Source organism: Suncus etruscus, chromosome 10 (genome assembly GCF_024139225.1).
Source record: "Suncus etruscus isolate mSunEtr1 chromosome 10, mSunEtr1.pri.cur, whole genome shotgun sequence".
In the NCBI taxonomy this organism is placed as follows: domain Eukaryota; kingdom Metazoa; phylum Chordata; class Mammalia; order Eulipotyphla; family Soricidae; genus Suncus; species Suncus etruscus.
The window spans coordinates 106,490,393-106,510,204 of NC_064857.1; the positions used below are offsets into that span (position 1 = coordinate 106,490,393).

Here is a 19,812-nt window from a genome sequence, read left to right on the forward strand (position 1 = left end):
GCTGCTACATTTTGTATGTCAGTCATGAACTGAATTTCCATATCATTTATATTTATTCATCTGTTTTGCATTTATTTTAGCTTATTACACAAAATTACCTGACATATTTTATTTATAGTACTTTTTTAAAAATTCAATTCTTTCTTTTTATAAATGTCATCTTAGACACTGTGTTTTACTACTGTTAGCTTCATGTGTACATTATTCCAATACCCATGATCACCAAAATATGTTTCCCTGCATCAGCGTTCCCAAATCTCCCTCCCTCTAACTCAATTACCTCCTGCATTGGCATGCTTCTCACTACCCTGGTAATCTTTATTCTGTCTACCAGTTCTTAGAATCTGAGCTTTGTTATTCCTTAACATTATACCCCACATATGAGAAGGTCAGTATCTCTCTTTCTAGCTGATTTCACTCAGCATGATATCCTGAGATTTATCCACATAGAAAAATGAGTGATTTCTTTTTTTCTTATACCTAAATAATATTCCAGTTTATATTATGATAGTGTCTTTATTCAGTTATCTTGGGTTGAGCACTTTGGTTGTTTTTAATTTTTGGCTACTGTGAACAGTGCTATTGAACATAGGAATACAAATGTCTTCTCTAAATATGGTTAAAAGTTATTGAAATTCATGTGGAATAATAAATTCTGACTAGCTAAAGTAATCCTAGGGAGAAAAGATGGAAGGTGTTTCTTTTCCCATCTTTAAATTTTATTATAAGGATTTAAGAATCCAAACACTGTGTATTAGAATGAAGACAGGCTGGTTCTCAGACCAACATAACAGAATTGAGAGCCCAGAGACAGATCCTCAGGTTAGCTAATCTTAGACAAGGAAACTATACACATTAGAAAAGAAAGGAAAACCTTTAAGAAAAGCTGGCCAATAAATGTGAAAAATGAGCCAGACCCCTACCTCACATCATGCACAAAAATCAAATCAAGACCTCAACATAAAGCCCAAATTCTTAAATTGCATTAAAAAATCATAGGCAGAATTCTCCATAAAATTGAATTCACAGGTTTTTTCAATTATTGAATGCAAAAAAAAAAAAAGACTGAAATTAAGAAGCTTTTGCACTTCAATAGAATAAAAAGACACTCCACAAACTAAGGGAAAACTTCTGCCCACTAATCATCTGACTAGAGTTAATATCCAAGATATATAGGTATAGATGACTGGTAAAACTTAAAAAATATAAAATGACCAATGCCATCAATAAAATGGGAGATGGAACTTCCTGAAAGAAGATACTATGTATATGAAAAATGCTCTCGACCACTGGCAACTCAGCACAGAGCCGCCAACTTCCCAGTAGAAAAATGGCCCAATTCCTTCATCAATTTCCAAATGAAAATTTGGAACTCAGCCACTGAAATCAAATAATATGAGCAGCTAATTCCTCTCAAGAGAGATCAGACTATAGGGCTGAAAACTCTGGATCTTTCCGTGAAATAGGATTGAGTCCTGCACCCACCCCACCACCGGAAAACCCAGCAGCCCTGTCCACCGCTACCATCTTCCCAGGAGAAAAACAGTCCAACTTTCCAGGTAGCCCAGTCCTGGCTGAAATGGTATGGGGGTCATATTTCCTTTTCTGAAAGAATTACAGTAGCCAACGGCACCATTCTGCCCTACAACAGAAAGGACCTAGTTCTGTGACTTAACCTTTATCAAGGTTTGGCTATAAATAATATTTCAGAGTTAGAAGACAAGGTCCTTTCTTGCTTATATGTTGCTAATCTGGGTTCAAATCCCCATACCACATATGTTCTCCTGAGTACTTGAAGAGCAAGGGGTCACTCCTGATCATAGAACCAAGAATAGTCCTTGAGCACCACAGGATGTAGACGCCTCAAAACCAAAAAACACTGTAACAAAAAATACTGAAAGTCAGAAATTCTATAACTTTGATGATTCTTAAAGACTACCAGAAAGTAATGGGGATCATCTTTAAGGAGTAAGACGCCTTCACTAAGCTTGAATATACTAAACTGAGATAGGGTCTTCTTTTTGCCTCCTTTTTTTTTTTTTGTTTTTGGGCCACACCCAGCGTTGCTCAGGGGTTACTCCTGGCTACCTGTTCAGAAATAGCCACTGGCAGGCATGGGGGACCATATGGGACACCAGGATTTGAACCAACCACCTTAGGTCCTGGGTCGGCTACTTGCAAGGCAAACACCACTGTGCTATCTCTCCAGCCTCAAATTAATATCTTTATTTAAACACCTTGATTACAAATATGATTGTAGTTGGGCTTCAGTCGTGTAAAGAACACCTTTTTTATTAAAAAAAATTCATCAACTTGTTTTCAAGTCTTAATTTTTAGTTCATGTCATTTTTTGTATTAAAAGTAATTAAAAGTAATTTCTATTTTCAATTATTAACTAATTACTAGAAATCAAGTTTTTAATTCTATGTATACAATTTTGGTCACTGGAAGGAAGCCCCTTTTTCCTAGGACTTAAGCACACCTTAAATTTAACTGGCCAGTTCTCAGACTGCAAGATTGGAAATACTGATCCTAGGGAATAAAAGTCTTTAGCTTACTTTCTCATAATACTTCACAAGTTTAATTGACCATTCCCTTCTTGAGACCTAATAATGTCACTCATAAGTTAATAAATCAGCAGTCTCTCATATTTCACAGGACTTGTGTATCTTTTTTGGTCCAGTCTTCATTTCCCATCACGTCCACTTTCTAGGTTGTGATGCATCTAAAGGTCAGAGCCTTTATTTAAATCATCTCAGAACCTATTACTACAAAGTGAATTATAGATCCTTTACAAACTTTAAATTAACTGCAGAAAGCACTTCTTCATCTTATATTGATATACAATGACCTCTTGAGTTTAGTGGTAATAATACCATAAGTAGATTTTTTTCACCAGCTGGTAATACAGAAAATTTTTCAAGAGTAGTCCTTGAGCATAAAATCAGGAGTAGTCCCTGAGTACCTTTAGTTATGGCTCAACAACCTCTCCCCTTGCCCCTTCAATAAAAGAGAATGAAATTAATGGCAAACAAATTGGAACACAAAAGTAAGCTAATGTAGTCCTCTCTTTATCTTAAAATCTGGAATTCCTAGGCCAAATCAGGGTAATAAGGTACAATTCCTGAATCTGAACATAAAATTCTTTGATGTTATCTTTTATTCTGGTAAAGAGATCCTCAAACTTATGAGATCCAGACCTGAACGAAAATGATCATAACATGTTGGCATAACTCAACCTGTTTGGAAGTAGTCCTATTCCTGAATTACTGTTATCTAGAGTAATAAATTATCATTTAGGCTTAAGCCAATTTAGGGTATCACATATGTCTAAATGGTTTCTTATTTGTTTTTTAAATGTCTGAAACTGGCAGACATTTAAATTATCTTGTTACTGTTCTTTTTTCCCCTGATGATTAACTTTAAATAACTTGAATAGCAAAAATAAGTGATATTAAATATAAAAAATAATTGATAATAAATATAAATTCTATTTTATTAAGTATAACTCAACTAATATGTTAAATGTGATTTATATAAATTAATTCATATAAATATTTTTCAATTATGTAAAAAATATTTAAATAAAATATGGGAAAAATATAAATCTTCAACTGATTAATTTAACTTAGTCCTATGTATATATCTCAAAAATATAGAAGATTGGGGGTCAGAGCGTTGGCATAAGCAGACGCCTTGCTCGTGCTAGCCTAGGACAGACCGTGGTTCGATCCCCTGGCATCCCATATAGTCCCCCAAGTCAGGAGCGATTTCTGAGTGCATAGCCAGGAATAACCACTGAGCGTCACTGGGTGTGGCCCAAAAGCAGTGACAAAAATTATTTAGAAGATTGGTCAGATAGATTAATCAGATATACTCCACCTACATTTACTGCCCACATTTTTAGTAACAGACAAATGGTACAACAGTGAAAATCTGTGCAATGCAGCTACATAAACCATTTATTTTATACTATTAAGACCAACTTCATCAAAATATAAGCTGTAAACAAAACATAGCTCCACTTGGTTACACTGCTACAGTTTCATAAGAGGATATTATTTATTAGGCAATTCCAGAAGAACACATACTAAGGATACATAATAGTGAGATTAAAAAGGGAAAATGGGACAAGAAGTTTAAATAATTACTGACCAGAGAGAAATATAGAAGGTAAGGCACTTATCTTGTATGTGGATGACATATGTTCTCCTGAGTGCCTTCAGGAGTGATCCCAGAGAGCAGAGTCAGACAAGAATAATCTCTGAGATCCACCAGGTATGGGCCCAAAATCAAAATCATCATCTTTCTCATTATTAAGTTATCATCATATCATCAACATTCTGTTCATCATTATTCTCATCAACACATTACTGCTGTGGTCAATTAAGACTTAATCCTGCTGGGACTTTTTTCCAAAGACACATAGCACATCTCAGAATTACAATTTCAAGGTACAAAGAAAGTCCTCTCTCACTGATTTAGAGATTCCCACAGAGGCAATAATTCCCTGGAGCTATGAGCTTCCTTTTGTGGGATACACACACAACTGACATGGAAAGAAGCCCCAAGAACAGAAAAAGAAACACAGATACTTGAGGTGGGAAACTACCAGGACCTATCAAGAGGCAAGAATGTCTTTCCCACAGGATGATTCCCACAGGATGTAGATGGAGTGACTTGTAATGAAACCTCAATGGCACCAGCTTCAGTTGAAATTGAGCCTTCAAGTTAATCTCATGCTCGTAACAATAGTTCCATTATTCTTGTCTCTTCCTAATTATCTCACAGATTTCTCTACTGTCGCAACATGGTTCTCATTCATCTATTGAATACATTGTAGTTCTAACTTTAAGTATAATGAATTCCCTTTGATCAAAATAATCTAAAATAAATTTGTCAGAATTTATCCTGTTGCTGATCTGTCTGCATTGAATGTTTTCAACAATGATTTTTCTTGAGAAAAATCAAACCACTTTCAAGCATTTCAGGAATTTTACAACAGGATTCCTGTTGTAAGCCAGGATGACTGAAGTGCCATGAGAGAGGTAAACAAAAAGTACTCTGAAGTGCTGGAGTGATAGCACAGCAGTAAGATGTTGCCTTGCATGCGGCCAACACAGGACAGATCCCGGTTGGAATCCCCACATCCCATATGGTCCCCGAGGCTGCCAGGAGCGATTTCTGAGCTCAGATCCCCCCTTCCAAAAAAAAAAAAAGGGGGTTCTGAGAGCTCAATGAAGATAAATATCACCTCCAGTTGATGGGGCCAGGAAAAATATGTCAACAAAGGGGTTCATGAGCTGAGGTTTAAAAGATAGATATTTTTCCAGTAAAAAGTACCTAAAGGGCTTTCTTAAGATAGTACGATAAGCAAAATTCCAACCACTGAACAATGCGTATTTCTTTGAGAAATAGACTATTTGGCTTAAGTATAAAATACATAGATGAGTGACCAATTTGCAGGCCACAGCCAACAAGATTCACATGAATTAATTCTGATTTTGGTGAATTGTTTCCATGAAGACCTGAATGAAGTTGATAGGCAGAAAAGACATAAAGAGAAAAATAATAATCATCTCGATGGCTTAACAGCTGCAGAGCATGATTGGCAAAGATACTAGTAGCTCAATGAGGCTTTTATTGTTACACTTTTTCAAGGTCAGTTCAAATCTACAGTCCATTGCATCACCTGACACAAAATAAATGGGACTTTCATGCACCTATCTTTGCCATTAGCACATACAAGTAAATGTACACTACAGGATTGCCTCAATTTATTTTCCAAAGAACAAAAACTGAGATAATAGCAGGTCTTATTGAAGTCATTGCAGAGTGTCATAGGATTCACTAAAAAAGATAGAAATTTGGGGCTGGAGTGATAGCATAGTGGTAGGATATTTGCCTTGCATTTTGCTGACCCAGGATAGACCTGATTCAATCCTTGACATCCCATATGCTCCCTGAGCCTACCAGGAGACTTCTGAGCTCAGAGCCAGGAGTAACCCCTGAGTGCAACCGGATGTGAACCCCCCCCCCAAAGAAGTGCTCTGATAGCTCAATGAAGATAAATATAATTTCCAGTTGCTGGGACCAGGAAGAATATGTCAACAAGGGGCTCATGAGCTGAGGTTTAAAAGATAGATATTTTGCCAGTAAAAAGTACCTAGAGGACTTTCTATATGATAGTATGATAAGCAAAATTCCAACGACTGAACAATGAATATTTCTTTGAGAAATAGTCTGGTTTGACTGAAGCATAAAGTATACAGATGTATACTAGGAGATGTGGCTAAAAAGACAATTACTGCATGCATTTTTAACCATTTCAGTAATTTAGCATCAGAGCTTTCAACTCTACAAAGAGGCATGACATTAATAATATCTCAGGTAGTAATATCAGCATATCATTTCTATTTTGGGTTTTATTCATATTCCAAAATTTCTATGTGAACAATCTTGTAGAAAGGAATTTAGAAAGCCAGAGGGGGCTATTCCTTTAAGGTTATATAAGGAAACCATACAAGTTTGAGTCTACTTTTTATTTATCCAATATTACTTAACATAATATGCAATAGTTTATATTTTTAAAAGGGGGAATAAGGTAATAAAAAAGATGAATGAACAAAATAAGCCAAAACTTAATATTCTCTTTAACAGGTGCCTAAATCTACACAAGTATGTGAATTTGAAAGGAAATTAGCCAAAGCAAATCATGTGGAAAATAAATGTTAAACACATTTGTATGCATGCGGTTTTTCTCCATGTCCTAGGGGAATTTACATTTTAGTCTAGCTACAGTTCCATTATTAATCATATTCTTACCAGTCAAATGGGGACTCATTTGTTAGAGTGTAATAACTAAAGTTAAAGAAAAATCATTCCTTTCTTACAGAATAAGTGCTTTACTTTGAGGACTATTTTAAACAGTCTTATTTGTGGTTTGTCATCAAAAATACTCTTAATCTAGCTTTTATAAACACACAAAAACATGGGTTAATTACATCAATTAGTGTTTTTCATTTAAAAAATTACAATTTACTCTTTAAAGTAATTTTGGAGAGAAAAATTGCTTAGGCAATGCTAGTCAGTGACAGATATAGAAGACCTGTCTCGAATACAGGCAAGGGTTAGGGGAGAAGGAAGATGGGTATTATTGGTGGTGGAAAGGTTCCACTGGTGAAGGGGGTTGTTTTTTTTTTTAACAACTAAAACCCAACTACAAACATGTTTGTAATCATTGTGCCTAAATAAAGATATTATTTTAAAAAATAAAATAAATTAGAAAAAGAAAAAAGAAAAATGATCCAGAAGTGAGAAGGTAGTATAGTGTTTAGGGCACTTACATTATATATAACCAGCCAAAATTTAATCCATAGCAACACTTATGGTCCTATGAGCCCTGCTAGGAAGAAACAGTCTGGAAGGAAACCCTGAGCAATTATAGGATATGGAGGAAGGGAATTAGGGAGGGAATGGAAACAAGGGAAGGAAGGAGAAGGAAGGAGGGAGCGAGGGAGATTGGAAGAAAGGGAAACAGGGAAGGAATGAAGGGGAGGGAAGGAGAGAAGAAAGGAGAGAAGGAGGGAAAAATTCTGAATATGAGCCAGGAGATAACAGCAACCTAAATTTGAAACACAGTACCACATAATCCCTGAGAGTCACCAGGCACAGGCCTGGAGGCAGGCACCCAGAATTTCAAGGGTGGCCCAGGTATTCCCAACACCACAGGCTTCCTTTGCACCAGATGGGAAAAGCCTCTGAAAAAGAAAATAAGTATCAGGAAGAGAAATGACACCTTTTATGGGCTGTTTCCATTTTGGAGAAGCCTGTGTTTTCTCTTGAACTCATAGTTTCATAGTTCTCTTCCTCTATCCTCACATTTCTCTTCCAATAAGTTTCTTTCAATAAAACTACTTTGCTTCACTATTTCACTTCCTCCAGATGATTTTTTTTCTGTGAGGAAAGGTGGTGATACTGGAATAACTAAGTGGAGGGTAAAACTGACTTTCCCTTTCCTAAAAGGGCAATTCTTCCTCCAGTCTTCCTCCCCAGGAAACTGGGTGGTGAGGACCAGTTTTCATGCTGTGTAAACCACTTGAGTTTGGCGGGAGGTGAGCATCTGTGCTGTGTAGGTTGCTCAGAGGCAAATTTCCTACCCCATGCCAGCCATTTCTTTGGAAGGCCAAGATGGGGCCAAAGAGAGGAGAAAGCACTGTTTTCTCAAAGCTATCTCTTGTGGTCACCATTTCACCCAGATCACCTGGACCATACATACTTGTCAAGACAGAAGAAAAGTGATGTAACAGCCAGAGAAAATCTCCAGAAAAAAGAAGGTAACTCTTGAAAATATCATACAGGAACCCTCTCCAGGGGAATATTATTGTTGTTTGGTCAGAATATAAGTAATTTATGTGAAATTTCACTCCCAGACCTATCATGCTCCACAAAGTAGTTCTCGGTAAGAATTAAGATGGTATTGATCAAGTCACAGCCCTAGCTGTAGGCCAAATAAATGAAGACCACTAGCCAAGAAGGTAGAGCAGCTACTCCCCATTCCAGTGACAGGAGTTGTTGTAAGCTCCAAGGCTCTAGAATCAGGCTATGTATGATGGAGTGTGGTCCTCTGGAAGGAGCCAGAGAGCACAACCAGGTATGCCTGGGGTGGAGTCCAGAGGTCAGTGAGGGAGACATCCAATCCAAGACTCTCATATTTAATTGTCAGGTATGACCAAAAGTTAAAAAAATTTTTTTAATTAAAAAGAAAAGAAATAGGGGCCGGTGAGGTGGCGCTAGAGGTAAGGAAGGAAGCACTAGCCAAGGAAGGACCGTGATTCGATCTCTCGGCATCCCATATGGTCCCCCCAAGCCAGTGGCAATTTCTGAGCACTTAGCCAGGAGTAACCCCTGAGCATCAAACGGGTATGGTCCAAAAAAACATAAACAAAAAAAAAAGAAAAGAAATAGGGGCCAGAGCAGTAGCACAATGGTAGGGCATTTGCCTTGCATGAGGCTGACCCAGGATGGACACAGGTTCGATTCCCAGCATCCCATATGGTCCCCCAAGCCAGGAGCTATTTCTGAGTGCTGAGCCAGGAGTAACTACTGAGTGCCACCGGGTGTGGCACATAAACCAAAAAGAAAAGAAGTAAAGGGGCTAATGAGGGCGCCCTTGACTTTAATGGTTACTGGGAATAAAAATAGAAAAAAATGTGGAAAATCACTGTAATTAGCTTTCCCAGATGATATTGTTGGCCTGCCCATATGAAGATATATGCTATTATTAAAATAACTATTTCATGTCAGTTTCAGTTTTGTCATGAAATCATTAATCTTGGTTCAAGAGAAGCAAGTTTTAACTACAAGTGTGAATTCCTTGCTTGTTTCATGGTGATCTTGTGTGTTTTTAAAACCTGTATAATATGTTTTTCCCCCAATAAATCAGAATTTCTGGTTAATTCACAACAAAGCAATTTTTCAAATATAATATGTGTGAGAGCTCCGAAACCTATTTCAATTAGTAGAATTGGTCTGGTACTTGTGTTCAGAGAGATCTACAGAAAGTCTTTAGCAAGTGCTGCAGAAGAAAACAGTCATAGTAAATGAAAAGTTACAGGAAATCACAGTTCCAACACGAGACTGAATAGATTAAACAATTATAATATTGTTATTAAACTATACATTTTTACCTCTCCAGATTTTAACTTTTAATTAAAAGCAAACCATTCGGTAAAGTAAAGCTGAGAGAAACCTCTGTTTTAGTAGCATGCCTTTTTGTGAAAACTGAATTCTAGTCTACGGAGGTGTTCAACTTTCAGCGAGGGATGGAGGATTTAAAATCTCCTCTTCTGAGGCACAAATTGCTAGGCACAAAGTTAAATACTTAGGATGTACACTTACTCTTCAGGGTTGATCTCTGCCCAAGGAAGTTAGCCTTATATAGGCACAGCACTCAAACTAAAGAGGCAAATAAGGGTCATTTGCAGGATAATAGGATTCAGTAGACTTAGTCTGTGAATCCCCAACTATGTGCATTATAGCAAGACCTCTTTATGAGGGATTACAGGAGACTGATTTTTGAGCCCTTAGATTGGAGTAAGAGCTGCCATGTGACCTTTCAGACTCTTTAAAATCATTTAGTTTCTATTATAATGAATCAAGAAAAGTCTTTTTAATTTATATGTAGCCAGTAAGCAAGGAGTAGCACTAGGTCTATTAACTCAAAAGTTGGAGGAAACGCCTAGGCCCTCTAGTCTAGTTACGTATCTAAACAGCTTGGTAATGTGACCAAGGATTATCCTTGACGCCTCTGTACTGTAGCAGCAACAGTCAGTAGAAATCTAGACTCTCCATATTCAGATAGAATTCAGTTCTCCATCAAGTAGAAATAAAAGGCCACTAATTTCTGACAGATAGGAGATAGACATGGTACCAAGCCGGACTGTTAAGACTATCCAGGAGTAACTCTTAAGACTTGTCAGATATTTGATCCAGCAACTTTCTTCCTTTCCCTGAGGCAACCTGTTAAATTATAGCTCACATGTGTACTGGGGACTGAACGAAAATATTCATGTAGCTCTGACTGGATAATCCAGGTGAATCTGGTTTGCTGATGTAAATAACTTACTTAGCACCTAAAATACTGCATATACTATTGTAAAACTGACCAGGATAGTGGAAATTAATATCCTGTTGGGAGAAACTGGACAGTAAAAAGCAGATTTGATCATTCTCATTTGAGCCTGCCAATTGACTATCAAACTTAAAGTAAATACACTGACTGTTAATGTGCTTTCAGAGTATTACAGGCTCGTGCAGATATTTGGAAGGAAAGGGAATTTCTAAAAGCTAAATGTAGTCAAGTAAGTATGGAAAAAAAAATTTAAGGCTATTGGAGGCAATGTAGGCCCCCAAATAATAGCAGTTAAACATTCCAGAGTCCATCAAAAAAGTCAATACTTAAAAAATTAAGAGAAATGATAGCCAAGTAGATGCCATTGGCTGTAAGATCACCCTTAATGCTTGCTCAATTATGGGACTTACATCCATCCAGAAAATAATTCAGCTAAGTCAGAATATCCAAAAGGAGAGGAGCATTAGGCACTGCAACAAAGTTTTCAAAAGGCACTAATGGTTGTTTTATTAAACAAGAGAAACTACTTTTCCTGGTTATGCTAAGGGAAAAGTAGTTAAAAGATTACACGAGATTTCTCACTAAGAAAGGATCCCTTAACATTAGTGAAAACTAATATCCATGGGAAGGGAATAAATAGGACTATAAGGAAACTAACTCAAAATTGTGCTGTGTACCTAGTTCCTAGTGGGAATTCTGGGTTTTCAAAAACGTAGTGGGAACTTCCAGCAGCACCTGTGTTCAGCATGAAGGAACCTGCCAGAGGAGGTTAGACAGGTTGACTTCACGCAAACGTCTAAATGCACAGGTTACAACTATTCATTCGTTCTTACTCACACCTTCACTGAGTTAGTAGTTTTCCCTATTCTCACTGAAAAATAGCAGTGTCTGAAGTGTTACTTAAAGATAGAACTCTCAGATTGGGTTTACCCAGGTTACCACAGAGTGACAACAGTACTTATTTCTCATCAAAAGACTCTAAGAATTACCTTCTGTTTTAGAATTAAAGGATCACTGGCATACAGCATGACAACACTTGTTGCCAGAAAAAGTGGAGAAATTTAATCACACCCTAGAAAAGATCACACCATCTGAAGATGGCCTCTTTCTTCCATTTCTCCTTTCAGGTCCAGTATATTTTTGTTGGGTTTCAATCTGGTTGATCTATCAAGTGTTGACAGGCCCGTATCGAGGTCTCCCACAATTATTGTGTTATTATTGATATCCTTTTTCAGATTAGTCAACAATTGTATTAAATACTTTGCTGGTCCCTCATTGGGTGTATATATGTTTAGGAGAGTGATTTCTTCCTGCCATACATATCCCTTGATTACTACAAAATGCCCATCTTTGTCCTTTACAAATTTTTGTGTCATCTGATATTAGTACCACCACTCCAGATTGTTTTTTTTTGTTTTGTTTTGTTTTTGGGCCACACCCGTTTGATGCTCAGGGGTTACTCCTGGCTATGCGCTCAGAAATCGCCCCTGGCTTGGGGGGACCATATGGGACGTCGGGGGATCGAACCACTGTCCGTCCTATGCTAGCGCTTGCAAGGCAGACACCTTACCTCTAGCGCCACCTTCCTGGCCCCCACTCCAGATTTTTTTTTTAATTTTTATTTTTAATTATGAGAACAAGGGTGCAAAGAAAGAGGACAAGGTAAAGTTACAGTGGAAGGACAATCACCCATAACATAATTCTTAGAAGTCCCCTTGCTGATATCTTAACTTTGAAATTTCAGTCAAAGAACATTAAGATAAATAAGACAGAATCCATGAACAATTACTTTGTCCCTCAAGTCCCCAGATTGTAACACATTATAATATTTCTTAACAGTACACAAGGCAATCTAAAGCCATAAAACTTACGTAACCCCTTAAACATTACAGGCATAGTATTTTCTTACATTTCCATATACATGCATATTAGCTTAAGTTACCCTCAAATTTTAAGTGAGTTCTTTTTAAGGATTAGAGTCAAAGGAGCACAGTAAAAATGGTGTTAGAGTGGCAATTGTTGTTTGCATAGGCCCACCAAAATATGAGGGACATGGAAAGAAATAACCTTGGCCTAAGTGCAAAGAGACCAGACCCCTGAAGTTTCCTGGCACAAGACCAAGTCTAGGCTCCAGGCAAGCTAGATAGTCCAATCCAATACATTGTCTGTAGTGCCAACACACTTTTATTTTTCACACAGTCTCTGTTGTTGGTATCATGTTTCTGTATTAAAGATCCTGGAATCTGCATATCTTACATTGAAGTCAGGATGTGGAGCATCCTCTCCTTTCACCTCACAATCAAAGGGCAATGCAGGGAGCCCTGTCCTGTAAGCAGGTCGTTGTTGTTGTTAAGTCTTCTCAGTGTTAAGGGAAGTCTCTTTTGAGCAGGTCAAAGTCTGAGCAGTGTAGGTCTTCCGTGGTAGAGGATTGCTTTCAGGTGATGTTATAGACCAGCCTGGATGTTTCGTGGATGGCTTCCCTGGTTCAGGGGAGAGTGGATTATGTGCTTTCTTCTGAGGTCTGTGCCAGGTCGTTATGTCAATGTTCATGGTGTAAGGTCCCTTTGCACTACAAGATTTGTGTGTTCCAAAATCTATTAGGTAGGATCTTATTTGTATGTATAGTATTTTTCCATTTTAATGTGCCTATGCAAATAAGAAGCAATGCCACGTGGTGTTATTGGTGCATATGGGGGCCATAAGAACCATTCCAATGATTCCCATGACATGGTTCAATCATAAGCATTACACTGGGGGATTCTTCCACCAAAATTCCTTGTAAAACAGCTCAAAAAGAGCAAATAAAAAGTAGTTAGAATCGTCACTGTATAAGACAACATTTAGTAAGAATCATAGCTGTCAGAGAAAAAATACAAAATATACTAAAGAAATACGTGTCCATTTTATGTATCTTGAAACAGTTTGGGGTTGTCACACAAAATGCACAGCTTTGGACTGTGATTAGGATTGTACACTACTGAAGTTAAAGAGAGTAATGTAGGTTAGTGATGCTTGAGAGGGGGTTAGAGAGTTAAGGAGTAAAAAAGAACTTTGTAGGGGTGTGGCAAAGGGCAGAATACAAAATCAACATTCTGTATACGCAAAACAACTTAAGAATAAGGAATATTCTGAATACATGAAGTTCTGTAGTTTTTGGATGCCTAGGGAGGAATTTCTCACCCCCTCCCCCCAGGGCCTGATTAACCAGGCGTGGCCCTGAAGACCCGCCTGGTGTGGGGGAAGTCATGCTCGCCTGGACTAAGTGGTCAGCCCAGGGGTCCTATGGCTAGCTGTCCTGCCCAGAGCCCCCATCATACCAGTCAAAGGCACACGAAATCCTGGCATGTGGAGTGTTCTGAGCCCAGCAGAGCCTCTGTAGTTTTTGGATGCCTAGGGAGGAATTTCTCACCCCCTCCCCCCAGGGCCTGATTAACCAGGCGTGGCCCTGAAGACCCGCCTGGTGTGGGGGAAGTCATGCTCGCCTGGACTAAGTGGTCAGCCCAGGGGTCCTATGGCTAGCTGTCCTGCCCAGAGCCCCCATCATACCAGTCAAAGGCACACGAAATCCTGGCATGTGGAGTGTTCTGAGCCCAGCAGAGCCTCTGTAGTTTTTGGATGCCTAGGGAGGAATTTTTCACCCCCTCCCCCCAGGGCCTGATTAACCAGGCGTGGCCCTGAAGACCCACCTGGTGTGGGGGAAGTCATGCTCGCCTGGACTAAGTGGTCAGCCCAGGGGTCCTATGGCTAGCTGTCCTGCCCAGAGCCTCCATCATACCAGTCAAAGGCACACGAAATCCTGGCATGTTACTCCAGATTTTTTAAGGGTATTGTTTGCTTGGAGAATTTTCCTCCAGCCTTTGATTTTGAGTCCATGTTTGTTCTGACTATTCAGGTTTGTTTCTTGTAGGCAGCAGAAGGATGGGTTCAGATTTTGATCCATTTCGCCACTCTGTGTCTCTTAACGGGTGCATTTAGTCCATTGGCATTGAGAGAGATAATTGTCATGGGATTTATTGCCATCTTTGTGTAGAAGTTTGGTGTATTTGTTGGTCTGTCCTGTCTTTAAATTAGACCTTTCAGTTTTTCTTTTAAAGTTGGTTTTGAGTCTGTAAAGTTTCTTAGCTGCTGTTTATCTGTGAAGCTATGTATACTTACTTTAAACCTGAAAGTGAGTTTTGCTGGGTGCAGTATTCTAGGTGAAGCATTTATTTAATTGAGTTTTGTCACTATATCCATCCACTGCCTTCTGGCCTTGAATGTTTCTGGTGACAGGTCTGCTGTAAATATCAGGATGCTCCCTTGAATGTAATTTCCCTTTATGATCTTGCTGCTTTCAGTATTCTGTCTCTATCTGTGAGATTCATCATTGTGACCAGGATGTGTCTTAGGGTGTTTTTCCTGGGGTCTCTTTTAGCTGGTACTCTTCAGGCATGCAGAATTTGGTCACATGTATTCTTTAGTTATGGTAGTTTCTCTGTGATGATGTTCTTGACTGCTGATTCTTCCTGGAGATTTTCTTCTTGGGTCTCTGGGACTCCAATGATTCTTAAGTTGTTTTTGTTGAGCTTATCAAAGATTTCTATTTTCATTTGTTCATATTCTTTGAGTAATTTTTTCATTGTCAGATCATTTACTTTAAGGCCTTTTTCCAATCTCCTCTGCTGTATGGAGTTGTTATGCATCCTATCTTTCAGTGCACTAATTCTATCCTCTGCTGCTGTTACCCTGTGGGAGAGCTTATCCATTGAGTCCTTCAATTCGGCTACTGAGTTTTTCAGACCTGTTATTTGACCTGATATTTCAGTTTGGAGTTTTCTGATTTCTATCTTCATATTCTCTTGATTCTTATTAGTGTTGTGTTTTATACTTTCTTTCAGTTCTGTGAACATCCTCCATATTTCTTCTCTAAATTTCATATCTGAAAGACTAACTAGGTGGTTGGCTGTTGTTGGGTCATCAGAGTTGCCATCTTCATTCTCTATGCCTGATGTTGGTGTTCGTTGTTTTCCTATTGCCATGCTTGTATTGTGGGTTTTTCTACATGTTGTGGTGGTACTCATTTGCTAGGTGGAGTGCATGGCCGTGATGTGGAGTGGCAGTGCTCCTCTGCTTTGACCCCTTAAAAGGTGGGCTTAAGGGCCCAGCAGAGTCAGCTTTATCCACAGTCTCCAGCCCAGGAAGATTCACCTCAGCCAAAGCAAGCCCTCAGGGAATGAATGCCAGAGATGATCAAAGTCAAGCTGGGGGAAGCCTCAAAATGTCTGCCCTGCTTAAGGGTCCAGCAGAGTCAGTTTTATCTGCAGTCTCTGGCCCAGTAAGACTCACCTCAGCTGAAGCAAGCCCTCAGGGATGAATGTCAGAGATAATCAAAGTTCCCAAGAACTTCTGGCCTGGGAAGACTCATCTCCTAACTTTAGTGATTTAATATTAGTTAGCAGAATTCTGAGGAAATGCATAATTTTGTTAGATTTTTAAAAGTTCCCAACTGCAATGATGTTTGATTGTGTATATTATTTAGTAACTTATTCTTAAATTATGTCTGCAAAAATGTTTTAATGCCTTTGTCCACAGAAATAGATGGAGAAAAAACTTCGGTGTTGTAGACTCGTATTACAGTGCTCATTGTTAAGAATATTTTAGCAAACTTATTTTCAAAGTGTATATACACACATACATACATATTCTGCAGAATGTTCTTGTGATTTTGTTTAATGAAGTTTATACAAAGAAACTCAGAGGTTCTAGACTTGTATTACAGTCTAATCAGTGTAAGAATTTTAAGAATTTTCAAATTAAGTGTATCTTCAGAAAGGTTCTAATATTTATGTTCAGAGAAGTCAATGAAAAAGTGTTGTGAGATGTATAAGACAAACATGGAAAAAGCTGATTGTTTTGAGAATAATGTACACAGTTTAAACTTTGATGCAATTATAGCCAACTTTTACTGTTCCTATGCAAAATAACAACCACTTCTGTAAGTTCTGACTTTAGGTTACTGCCTCTTGCAGAGAAAAACAGAACATGACGTATGTACCCTCTCAATTTTTTAAACTAATAAGCCCAGTTGTTAGGTTACACCTTATTTTACCTGAAGCAAAGATCATCCCTGGTTCCTTTATATCAGAAGTCTCAAACTCAATTTACCTGGGGGCCGCAGGAGGCAAAGTTGGGGTGATCCTTGAGTGAAAAGTCAGTAGTAAGCCTTGAACATTGGGGGGTGTGACCCAAGCAACTAAAACAAAACAAAACAAAACAAAAAAAGATTCCTCTAGGGCAGGGCCACAAAATGTTTTACAGAGGGCCACAAATGGCCTGCGGGCCATGAGCTTGAGACCCCTGCTTTATATGTTTGTTTACAACTAATATTTACCCCAAAACAGATAGTCTAACTTGTAAACCTGTGTGGGCCTGGCTCAGGATAGCCTGAGCTATCTATCCTTATTGCCCCACCCAGGGATGTTTCTGTACTGAATAAAAACAGCAGTTCTGTTTACAGCTGGTGGAGAGATGAAGTAGAATACTGCCAGACTACATGTCTGTCATCCTCAGCATGGTCTGGATTATTTCTTTTGTAACCCTGATTCAAACTCACGCACCTGGGGTTGAAGATACGATTCATGGAGTGATTTTTACAGTCTGTTGATTCTATTATTGCTGACTTTGGCTTGGATATTTAGTTCTGTCCTTTGTGTGTGTGTGTGTGTGTGTGTGTGTGTGTGTGTGTGTGTGTGTGTGCACCGTTTCTGGTACTGCAATACCAGGTCGATGCGTGGAATGGATGGAGCAAGCTCCTATTCCAGTTCCTAGAGTCAAAAATCCATTTAATATATTGTCATCGGATAGATGATGTATCAGATATTAAACTAAGAACAGATATTACACTTGATCTTAGCCAAAAGTCCGATAAGCAATAGTTCTGTCCTTTTTATTTAGTCTTTTTATTTAATCTCCACCAATACACTGAGATCACTTGGCACATGACCCCCATCCTTTCTTTTATTTAATTCCCTTCTTATTTTTATAGAAAATGCATATTTATGAGGTAAAACAAAGTAGCTTGTGTCCCATGATTCTATGAAAAAGGTGGGCACATCTATCTAAAATATAAAAAGGGGGTGGCAGTTTTTTGCATAGACACAGCAAAAGTTGGGAAAAATAAAAAGAAAAACATATTTGGCCAAAAAAAAAACAGTGTGTTCTTCCCCATTAAATTATTCTGCAATCAAACCAAATACAGGCTCTGGGCATACTTAGTTGCCTAACCCCAAAGTCTTTTTTCATGGTCCCAGAAAAAGATCTCAATCACGGTTGTTGCAGTCAGGCTTCAGTAATTAGAGATCTTGGTTTTTGCACAAATCCTATGTCAGGGTGAAATGGAGCATCTTCTGGTTTCATCTCACTGTTAGATGGTGAGACAGAGAAACCCACCCTGAAAGCAAGTTGTTAGCTGTTTCCCAATCATTGGTGTGTCAATGAACCCACCCTAGAGCACAGCTTTAGGGCCTTCCTTGGTAAAAGTTCAATTTCTGCTATACCACTCCTAGGGATATACTCTAGGAACACAAAAATAAAATACAAAAATCCCATCCTCACACCTATATTCATTGCAGTGCTATTTACAATAGCCAGACTCTGGAAACAACTGAGATGCCCTTCACAGATGAATAGCTAAAGAAACTGGTACATACACACATTGGAATATTATGCAGCCATCAGGAGAGATGAAGTCATTAAATTTTCCTATACATGGATGTACATGGAATTTATTATGTTGAGTGAAATTAAAGTCAGAGGAAGAGAGAGAGACACAGAATAGTCTCACTCATCTGTGGGTTTTAAGAACAATGGAAGACATTTTTGAAATAATTCTCAGAGACAAAAAAGATGAGGGCTGGAAGGTCCAGCTCATGTCATGAAGCTCACCACAAAGAGTAGTTTATACAGTTAGAGAAATAACTACACTGACAACTATCATAACAATGTGAATGAATGAGGGAAGTAGAAAGCCTGTCTTGAATACAGGCAGGGGTGGGGTGAGGAGAAGGGACATTGGTGATGGGAATGTTGCACTGGTGAAGGGGGTGTTCTTTACATGACTGAAACCCAACCACAATCATGTTTGTATTCAAGGTGTTTAAATAAAGATATTTAAAAAATCCCTTTCTCACACCTATATTCATTGCAGCGCTATTTACAATAGCTAGACTCTGGAAATAACTAAGATGCCCTTCAACAGATGAATGGCTAAAGAAACTGGTACATCCACAAAATGGAATATTATGTAGCAATCAGGGGGATTAAGTCATGAAATTTTCCTATATGTGGATGTATATGAAATGTATTATGCTGAGTGAAATAAGTCAGAGGGAGAGAGACAGACACAGAATAGTCTCACTCATCTATGGGTTTTAAGAAAAATGTCTTTGCAATAATTCTCAGAGACAAAAGAGAAGAGGGCTGGAAGGTCCAGCTCATGGCATGAAGCTCACCACAAAGAATAGTGTATACAGTTAGAGAAATAACTACACTGATAACTATCATAACAATGTGAATGAATAACAATGTGAATAAATGAAGGAAGTAGAAAGCCTGTCTAGAGTACTGGTGGGGGTGGGGGGAGGAAGGGAAATTTGGGACATTGGTGATGGGAATGTTGCACTGGTGAAGGGGGGTGTTCTTTACATGACTGAAACCCAACTACAATCATATTTGTAATCAACGTTTTTAAAGATATTAATAAAAAATGTTTGATTCCTGGTACTGATGTTTAGATTCATGGTAAACTGGGAGAATTGGGGATGCAGTTATTTCTTTCCCCATATTAGTGATATAGACCCACATCACAGCACTTGCTAGATATTCATCATAATAGTATTAAGTTTCATTAGTTTTGTATACATAATATCATTTGGTATAGGCTATCTCCTTTAACATGGAAATAATCTCATTCACTAATTTAGAAGTAGTAAATTATGCCATATTTCAAAACAACTGATTAAAAGGTCTAGAATAATAAATATATGAGAAGGTAAAATTCATAAATATAAGAGAATTTTATAAGAGTCAAAATGACAATGGCTTCTAGACAATTTTTAAATTGTAATTTAAAAGAACATAAAATAGAGACTTTATCATCATATTTTAATATTTACCCATATAATAAATACCCATGTAAAATA

At 38.2% G+C, this 19,812-nt stretch overlaps 1 protein-coding gene, 1 non-coding gene and 1 pseudogene across 3 annotated transcripts in view; 1 reads left to right on the forward strand and 2 right to left on the reverse strand.

Annotated features, from left to right (window-relative positions):
• The window catches only part of SUGCT (succinyl-CoA:glutarate-CoA transferase), a 1,072,384-nt gene that overhangs the window by 729,698 nt on the left and 322,874 nt on the right, over positions 1–19,812 (reverse strand). The window lies entirely within an intron of this gene.
• Positions 1–19,812, forward strand: part of LOC126020822 (transcriptional adapter 1-like) — an 85,809-nt pseudogene that overhangs the window by 15,864 nt on the left and 50,133 nt on the right.
• Positions 17,361–17,545, reverse strand: LOC126021346 (U2 spliceosomal RNA). Its single transcript, XR_007499890.1, has one exon. It is a non-coding gene; the product is annotated as a U2 spliceosomal RNA (small nuclear RNA).